This window comes from Pistacia vera, unplaced genomic scaffold (genome assembly GCF_008641045.1).
Source record: "Pistacia vera cultivar Batoury unplaced genomic scaffold, PisVer_v2 Contig104, whole genome shotgun sequence".
Lineage (NCBI taxonomy): Eukaryota > Viridiplantae > Streptophyta > Magnoliopsida > Sapindales > Anacardiaceae > Pistacia > Pistacia vera.
Genome location: NW_022195071.1, coordinates 680,306 through 688,420, shown reverse-complemented (window position 1 = coordinate 688,420; position 8,115 = coordinate 680,306).

Sequence of the window (8,115 nt, the reverse complement as noted above, 5' to 3'; positions counted from 1 at the left end):
TAAAACCTACAAACCTCCAAACTTTCTCAATATTTCACTTACAAGTTACAAATACTACATTAAATCCACTTTTATGTTTCATGTTTCTAGTATCCTGTACACATTCAAAATTGATCTCTAAATTATAAAACTGTTATTGTGGTTTTAGTTGATTTCTCAAGAAGATAAGAGCTGCAAGAATAAGAATTTCAGGTTTGAGTTTTTTTAATTTTTTTAGAAATTTTATATTGTTATTCTGTTATGGTTGTAAATTTGATCACACTTAATTTAATTTTTCTTGTTTACATCTTTTTAATTATTTATTTGTTACTCTACCTGAATATATATTATTAAATGAAAAAAAAAAAATTAGCTTAGGATGCATTTTGTTTATACATACTATTAAGATTGAATGATGTTACTTTTTCACAATAATTATCTTAAATATTATCATTATTTTTTTTTTTTTTTATAGTTAGGCAATAGTAAAGGCGTAGGTAGTGGATTGATGTGATATAAAATTATACAATTGAATGTGATATATATCAAATATTATAGGTTTTTATAGCACCACAAAAGTAGCATGATATATGCACAATATGGGTAGGACATAACTTAATGTTTCTATTGTCTTAGTATAGATAACAAAATAACTCATGTGAGTCTATTAATTTTCCCAATTCAAAAACTAAAAAATAAACATAAATTAAAAGAAAATATAAATTTAATTGATCTACACATATCACCAAGGGTTGTGCAGAAATTTAGGGTAAAATCGAAACCGATGGGTACCCCAGGTGCCGATTCCGGTTCCTATCTGGAACCAACCCACACAAGGTCGGTTTTGGTTCCTATTAGATAGAACTAGGATTGTGTGATTCTGGTGTCGATTCCACCAGTGGTAGGAACCGAAACCAACCTGGGAACTGAAATCAAAATCGGGATCCGAGTATCGGGTGGGAACCACTTTAAGAATTAGGAGTTAAATGATATTTCAGAAAACAATGGGGCTATTAAGTAATTATGGTTATTGAATAAGAAATTAGGATTTGCGAATTGGGGGGAAAAATGGAATTTGCTTGCTTCATTCTTCACTTCTGTTAGGAAAGGTGAACCAGAGCCAATAATATTAGGACATTTGTAATAATATCATTGAATATCAATAAAGGCATAACTTCTATATCATAGCATTCATTTATATATTCGTATATATTAGGATTTGCGAATTGAGGGAATTAAGTATTTTAAATCTTAATTGTGAGGACCATATGATCACATATAGTAGTCATTCTAAAACTGTCTGTGGCCCCAGTATTAATCTGACCAAAGACACATATTATATGGTAAGACTATCATAGCATTGAACAACCTTACCAAAAGGTAATGACAGTTCTCACATGTCAAGGTTGTTAGGTGACAATCTGGTATGACGCATGAGTGTTTGTTAATGACAAGTTCACTAGACTGACCCATCAGAGGATTACACACAAGATAGTAACGCCAATGTCTGTGGAATATATCCTTCAACGGATGGTGGTGCATGTGATCCCTCAACTTGAGATCATCAGAGTGTCATGTGTAATTATTGGTGTAATTTGACACTAGTCTAACGTAATCCTATTTAGGGTTATCAATACAGTAGTTGTTGATTACATCGAGAAGTACACTATGACTATGGTGGATCAACAAAGGATTCACCACTTCTGGTTACAGGAGAAATTATCTCGTTGAGATATTTGGTTAGGAACTACGACCGCAAAATCTGTGGCCATAGTGGAATTGAATCGATACTCAAATCCAATTTATATGGTCATTGATTCGACAACCGAATATAAACATATCAAGGTACATTCATTGAAGTTGATACTACTTATGTACTTCAAACCTTGATGAGATAAATGATGATAAAAGGATTGAAATTGCACGGTAACCATACTGTTGAAAGGTAACTACTTTGTTGAATCTTTATTTTTAGGTAACCATGATGCCTTTGCTAAAGGTCAATCTTGATTGGTATACAGAATACTAATTAGTTGATGCTTAATTATAAAACCAGTTATTGCCAATATAATAAAGAGCCTATGAGTCACACATATTAAAGGCAATTTTATTGAGAATGAAAATGAAGGGTGATTTCGTCTTTTGAACGAAAAAGGTATTTTGGTGATTTTACTATGCGATTAAATTCGCTGAAGGTCGTTACAAACATTCAATATTTATATTGAAGTCCATTTAGCAAAGTTGTGATTATATTAATATTAATATTAATATAAAACATTAATATTTATATGGATTAAATATATGGAATAAATATATCTAATATTTAAATATCCCATTAATTAAATATATGGATAAATAAATATTTAATTGGGAAATATCCTATTGCAAAATAGGAAGGTATATTTAATTGAGAAATATCTCATTCCAAAATAAGAAATAGAAATATTCATGTTCTTAATGAGAATATTTTATTCCCCACGTTATAAGAAAAGGAATGGGAGAATTAAATGATAATAAGTTCATTATTTTCTCCCAAGCAATTACCCTACCCGCCTATTAGCTTTTAAGAGAGAATTTTTCTTTCTCTCAATTGTGTGTTCTCTCTTCTTACACGCAAGGATTCTAGCAAACTTCATTGCTTGTGGATTAGCCTCCCTGCCTTTATGTGGACTTCTCAAGAGCGATTCCATCTTGAATTGACTAGCAAAAAGCAAATCAAATAAACTCGACGCATCAAAGTCTTGGTCCACATCACTAACACCATCATTGTAGGTGCGTAATAGACCATCAAAGGTTAAGCCTTTTTCACTGTCAATGAACTTTCCATAAGTACAAAACACTTCGTCTAGGATGGCGTTGATTTGTTCATCATTGAATTTGACTTTAGGGTTTACAGCTAAGGATGGGCACGAGATGGGTCGATGCCAGGGACCCCATTCCCTGTCCCCGATCTCTACTCCGATGACTGTCCCCGGCCCGTTCCTGAGGTCAAGAACAACTCTCATGATCATCCCCAGCCTATTCCTGAGGTCGAGAACAACTCTCATGATCGTCCCTAGCTCGTGAGGATGGAGTCACTCCCATCCTCGTCCCGTGCCCGTCCCAATGAACGAGGCTTCGTGGGGGAACCTCCCCCCCTTCCTTTATAAAAGTTTCAAGAAAGAAGAAAGAAAGAGTAAAGAAAACTTTGAAGAAAACTCCAAATCTGGTAAATTGAAAATTAATTCGCGTACAGGTGTTTAGCTTCTCTTTTATATTAAGAGAAAGAGAGCTGCTCTGAACTTTTAGTAATGTTAAAGAGTAAAGTTAGAGAGCTGAGCTAAACTGAACTTTAGTAAAGATAAACAGTGACCAAAATGACACCACTTGAAACAAAACACTGCAATTACACAAATGACGGGATTTTATCCCCAAATTTTTGTCCCGTAGGGATCAAAATTTTCCACATGTTCCTAGACAGTAATCTTAAATTATTGTAATTATTTTAATTGTGAAAATTTAATTTAATAAATACACAAACACAATACACAATGTTAAAATTTAAATGTCACACAAATTATATAGCTCTAGAATTTGAATACAATCTTTGACATAATGTGCCAAAATCAGGGTATTTAATTTTTCAAATGCTAAGATTGGGAGTGAAATCAAATATTTGTATAGCTCTACCATATTCTAGAAAATTATTATTGTAACTTCCTAACTCTTTTGGTATATTCTACGGAATTTCTTACTATAAATCAATTTTATGCCAATTTAGGTTTAATTAATTAATTTTTCATAGAATTAATAAAATTATATCTAATCTTAACATAATTTACTAAGTAAATTGATTAATTATTCAATTGTATAGAGGCTTAGACTTAGTTTGCCCTGTTAATTAATTAATTTTTCATAAAATTAATATAATTATGTTCAATATTAACATAATTTACAAGGTAAATTGATTAATTATTCAATTGTATGCATGTTTAGGCTTAGTTAATTAATTAATTTTTCATAGAATTAATATAACTATATTCAATCTTAACATAATTTACTAGATAAATTGATTAATTAATTATAAATCACTATCTCCACTACAAGTAATAAAATTAGTCTATTAGTGAAAGGGACAAATCCTATTATCCCAAGTTCCCAACATTGATTAAGTTTAACATTATAATTAATTGATCAATTAATTAATTAAAAGGATAATTGTATTTGTGTCATTTGTAAGTGTTAAGCAATTGTGTATATTCTTATATTAGTTTTGTAAATTGTAATAATTTAATCAAATTTATTTTTGAGGCATGTATTATTAATAAATTATTTTTTCTATAAATTTAATACAAATATTAGAAAGTATTATAAAAGTAAATATCATAAATTTAGATACATTACTTAATTAAAATCATGATTTAAACTCTAACTTTATATAAAATCTTGTAAAGGAAAAAAAACATAAAATTCTCAATAAAAGAACAATATGCATGCGGGGCAGGGTGGATCTCCACGGGGGTGGGATTGACAGGTCGGGCTAGGGTAGGTGTTAGAGTAGGTGCCCTAGAGCTAATCTATTATTGTAAAATTGACTCTATAATAAATTTTTATTTATCAATAAAAGACATATTCTTCTATATTGTGTAAATCATAGTTATATGTAATGATATATGTCTTTAGGATGGTAGAACCGTGACGAGGGTATCAAGTGTTTCAAATCTTGATAGTGAGAACCCTATGATCACATATGGTGGTCATTCTAGAAACGTCCGTAGCCCTAGTATTATTCTGACCAAGGACACAGATAATACGGTAAGGCTATCATAGCGTTCAACGACCCTGTCGAAAGACAATGACTGATCTCACTTGTCAAGGTTGTTTGCCGACAAGCCGACAACTTGGTGCAACGCATGGGTTCTTGCTAGAGGCAAGTTCACTAGACAGACCCACCAGAGGATTCTATATGGATGGTAACCCTAGTGTCTATGAAATAAATCATCTAACGGATGGTGGTGCATGTGAACCTTAGACTTGAGATCACCGGAGCGCCTTGTGCACCAATTGGTGCAGTTTGACACTAGTCTAACATAGTTCTATTCAAAGCTATCAATACGGTAGTGATTGACTACATTGAGAAGTGTATCGAGACTATGGTGGATTGACAAAGGATTCATCACTCCTGGGTATGGGAGAAGTTATCTCACTAGGTAATTCAGTAAATGGCAATGACACTAAATTTGTGGCTATAGTGGGATTGAGTTGATGCTCAATCCAATTTATTATTCTGGTCATTGGTCCATTAACTGAATACAAACATGTCGAGGATATCTGAGGTTGACACTATTTATGTACCTTAGTCTCAATGAGATAACAGATGATGAAAGAATTTGATTACACGGTAACCATACCGTTGACAGGTTGTAGTTTCGCTGAATCCAAATCTATCGGGTGGCCATGATGCCTTGTTAGGGGCCAAACTTGGTCTATGTGTAGTGAGACGATTGATTGATGTTAATCGCGATACTACACACTGCCGATATGATGAGGAGCCTACGGGTCACACACTTAGAAGATAATTTAAGAATCAATTTGTGAGAAGGGTATTTTCGTCTTTGAGGACGAAATGGTATTTTGGTAATCTCACAGTGCAATTAAATTTATTGAGGTTATTGCATGTATTTAATTTTAATATTAAAATTAAATTAGTGAGATTATATTTAAATATATCTATGCATATATTTAAATGAATTATTATTATTAATTAAATGTTAATATATTATTATATATTAATTGATTTTAATTATAATAATAATTAATTAATTAATTAAAATACCATAAAAGGGTGTGTTTGGTTGCAAGGGTGAATTAGGGTTAGTGCCCATGACTATTCCTTACTGGAATAGGGTTTTTATGGTTGCACTATATAAATGCAACTTAAATTAAAATAATAGATTGATCATTCATTCATTCATTTCAATAATTAAAAACCCTAGCCACCCTTTCACTCTTTCTCTCTCACGCCCACTCATTGATTGAAGAGAAAAAAATTCTTTCTCTTCTTGACTCAAAAACATTGATTCTTGAAGCCCTTGATTATTCTAGCAAAATAATCAAGGGTTCTACGGATTGTCTTCATGTAGATTTCCATGAGTGCGATCCTTATTTAGATCGATTAGCGAAGAATCATGTGAACATTGTCGGTGAACAGTATCCGGTGAACAGTTTCAGTGAATAGTACCCAGTGAACAGTATTCGTGAACGTAATCAGAGATATTCGAAGGAGCCTCAAAACGTGTGTAAGCATTTTGAATCCTTGTATAGATTTATTATTGTTAGGGCCAAAAATCGTCCTTGGCCCAAATAGGGAAAAAGGACCATTAGCGAAGGAGGACCAAGCCCAATCCTGTAAAGGCCCAAGCCGTACTCCTCTTTACATGAGGAACAAACCGGCCCAAACTGAGCGGGCACAAGCCTCTCAAACCTGGCCCATGTCCTAGGTCCATGGACAAATCCAAAGCCCACAACCCCCTCAGAATACCTTCCTATTCCTGATCACTTTCATATTCGGAGTTACTCTCCTAATCAGAATCACCTTCCTATACGGAAACTGGTAAGACAGCTTACTGCAACCCTAATTCTTCTAGGGTTTGCATCAGAGTCGTACTAGGACTCCTACTTCTACCAAGATTGGGAGACCATACGATCACTATATAAACCGAGGCCAGCCCTCTCACACAGGACATCAACATTACACCTTCACACCCGAGACTCTTCACTCGAGAGTTTCACTGATTCGCCGTAGTCACAGTCCCCGACTAGACTTCCGGTAATCTCTTATTCCTTAGCCCTCACTATATTAGCCCCTTTCAGCCTTACTGACTTGAGCGTCGGAGTGCCTACGGCAAACACCACCCCGGTGTTTTCCGTTCGCTTCACGTGTGTTTCTCTACGTGTGCAGGTGCAGCAGATCGCTAGTGGCCTTGACTTCACGGGATCAGACCCCCCTTCCGTACAGGTAGATTTTTACGTCTACAATTATATTGTTGTAATGCAAAATTTATAAACACTATAATCTGTACCCAGATTTGGGATTAAGCATTGATCGGTTTTTATTTGTTTTGAAATTGTGTTTTTCCTTTGCGCAAACCCGATCACATGCTAACAGCAGGGATTGCACAATCCCCTCCCTCGGCCCCGTCCCCGTCCCCGATCTCTGCTCCCATGACCGTCCCCAGCCCGTTCTTGAGGTTGAGAACAACTCTCATGATCGTCCCCAGCTCGTGGGGATGGAGTCACTCCCATCCTTGTCCTGTGCCCGCCCCGATGAACTGGGCTTCGCGGGGAAATCCTATCCCCCCTCCCCCCCCCCCTCCCATCGGGGATTTTATCCCCGATTTTTGCCATGTTCCTAGGACAATAATCTTAAATTATTTTAATTGTGAAAATTTAATTTAATAAATACACAATGTTAAAATTTAAATGTCACACAAATTATATAGCTCTAGAATTTGAATACAATCTTAGACACAATGTGCCAAATTCAGGGTATTTAATTTTTCAAATGCTGAGATTGGGAGTGAAATCAAATATTTGTATAGCTCTACCATATTCTACAAAATTATTATTATAACTTCCTAACTCGTTTGGTATATTCTACCAAATTTCTTACTATAAATCAATTGTATGCAAATTTAGGTTTAATTAATTAATTTTTCATAGAATTAATATAATTATATCTAATCTTAACATAATTTACTAAGTAAATTGATTAATTATTCAATTGTATAGAGGCTTAGGCTTAGTTAGCCCTGTTAATTAATTAATTTTTCATAAAATTAATATAATTATGTTCAATATTAACATAATTTACAAGGTAATTAAATTGATTAATTATTCAATTGTATGCATGTTTAGGCTTAGTTAATTAATTAATTTTTCATAGAATTAATATAACTATATTCAATCTTAACATAATTTACTAGATAAATTGATTAATTAATTATAAAGCACTATCTCCACTACAAGTAATAAAATTAGTCCATTAGTGAGATGACAAATCCTATTATCTCAAGTTCCCAACATTGATTAAGTTTAACATCATAATTAATTGATCAATTAATTAATTAAAAGGATAGTTGTATTTGTGTCATTTGT